We start from the raw sequence: 1,900 nt of genomic DNA, 5'->3' as shown, positions 1-1,900 counted from the left end.
AAGTAGCCAGAGGATTAGGGCACATTGCTAGAGTTAGTTTGAGGCCAAGCTGAACAATTCAGTGAGAAGCTGAGAGAAGCCAGATTGAATCAGTCAGTATGGAGAGGAGTTTAAGCCAAACCAGCTGAGTTGTAACAGCCAGCCAGAGTTCAGAAAGAACTAGAAAGGATGAGCTCATTCAGCAATAAGCTTCTGAGATGACAATTACATCAGGTGAATCAAAGTTCCATTTACAGTTAAGCCATGAGGAAGTACCACCTCAGCCTTGTCCTTCCCCTGCTCACTCTTAATAAATCGAAAATCAAAGACACATACAAGCTAAGTCAGGACCTGAAAAGCTAAAGAAGTACTTTACAAAAGCATTTTAATTCTAGCTGTTGTTTGGTTAATCGGTTGGGTTCTTGGAGATCTGAAGATCAGGAACTACACCCAAGGCCTCACTGAGCACTCTAGGCAAGCACTCGACCACTGAGCTATGTCCCCAACCTGAGACCCAGTCTCATGTAGCCCAGGCTGGCCTCAAACTCATACAGTCTAACGAATGATGGCCTACAGCTTCTGCTCCTCCTACATCCACTCGAGTCCAGGTATTATAGCTGTGTACCACTATCCCTAATCCGACTCAGTGGTAGTCCTCCAACCCAGGGTTCCATGCATGTGAGGCAAGCACTCTACAAACTGACCTGTGCATGTCTGGTCACTGAATTACAGTTTTTAAGTGAGGAAACCTGTTTTATACAAAGATAATTCACGCCGGGCGTGGTGGCGCATGCCTTTAATCCCAGCACTTGGGAGGCAGAGGCAGGTGGATTTCTGAGTTCAAGGCCAGCCTGGTCTGCAGAGTGAGTTTTCCAGGACAGCTAGGGCTATACAGAGAAACCCTGTCTCGAAAAAACAAACAAACAAAGATAATTCACATCCCACTGGTCTTTCAGATCTACTGTTTCCTAGCGCTCATCAGTAGACCATGAGGATAACTGATTATCGCAGAAGATAAGATGCTGCTGGGAAGTACAGGGTTCTCTGGGCAGGAAGGGGAGAGCACACCCTTTACCAACACCCTCTCTCCATTCCTTTGTTCATGTAGCCTTTCCGGTGGGTTATCTCCATTGGCATTCATGTCCCCACTTGCTTTTAATGGGAAATCTGGTTGCAGTAGCAGGCACAATATGACTGTAGTTCCCGTGTAGTGGAAGACAGGGCCCTTCACTTCTGTTCCTGCTAAAATTCAGAGACACAGCACTTGAGTACTTATCAGGGAAGATGTTGTTTATAGTTTCTTAGAGGTAAGAATAGGAATAAGAGATGAAAGGAGAAGGGATGGGAAGGGGCGAGGAGGGAAAGGGAAGGAAGGAAATTATAAATGAAGGATAGTCTATGCATTAGACATGAGTTACAGTAGAGAAATATCGTAGAATAGGTGCAGAAAAGATACAGTATAAAAATCTTATTCAAGTGAGATACAACCAAAAATAAAAATAATAAAACAAAATAAACTATTAAGTACAAAAGTATAAATAAGTAAACAATAAAAATGAAAGTAAGAAATGAAGTAAAACAGAATATACTTTGCCATTAGCTGGTGTTTTTCTTGGTGAGTCGGAATACGGTTTCTTCAACCATTCCCTTGATTGGTTTAGACATCCTGCTGTTCAGGCTACAGAGGGCTGATGTCCTCTGTAACTCACTGTGTGGGACTCCACTTTCTGCAGGGGTTCCCTAGTCTGAGTCCCCCCGCACTCCCCAGTTATAACATCACCGCTGGGCTGTGGTGAGCAGGAAATCACACTCTGCACTGGGCTCTGACAGTGTGGAGAGGTCCCTGCTCACTGGGCTCTCACAGTGTGGAGAGGTCCCTGCTCACTGGACTCTCACAGTGTGGAGAGGTCCCTGCTCACTG

The sequence above is a fragment of the Mus pahari genome, chromosome 10, assembly GCF_900095145.1.
Source record: "Mus pahari chromosome 10, PAHARI_EIJ_v1.1, whole genome shotgun sequence".
In the NCBI taxonomy this organism is placed as follows: domain Eukaryota; kingdom Metazoa; phylum Chordata; class Mammalia; order Rodentia; family Muridae; genus Mus; species Mus pahari.
The sequence above is the reverse complement of the archived record's forward strand: the minus strand, read 5'-3'. Positions refer to the sequence as shown.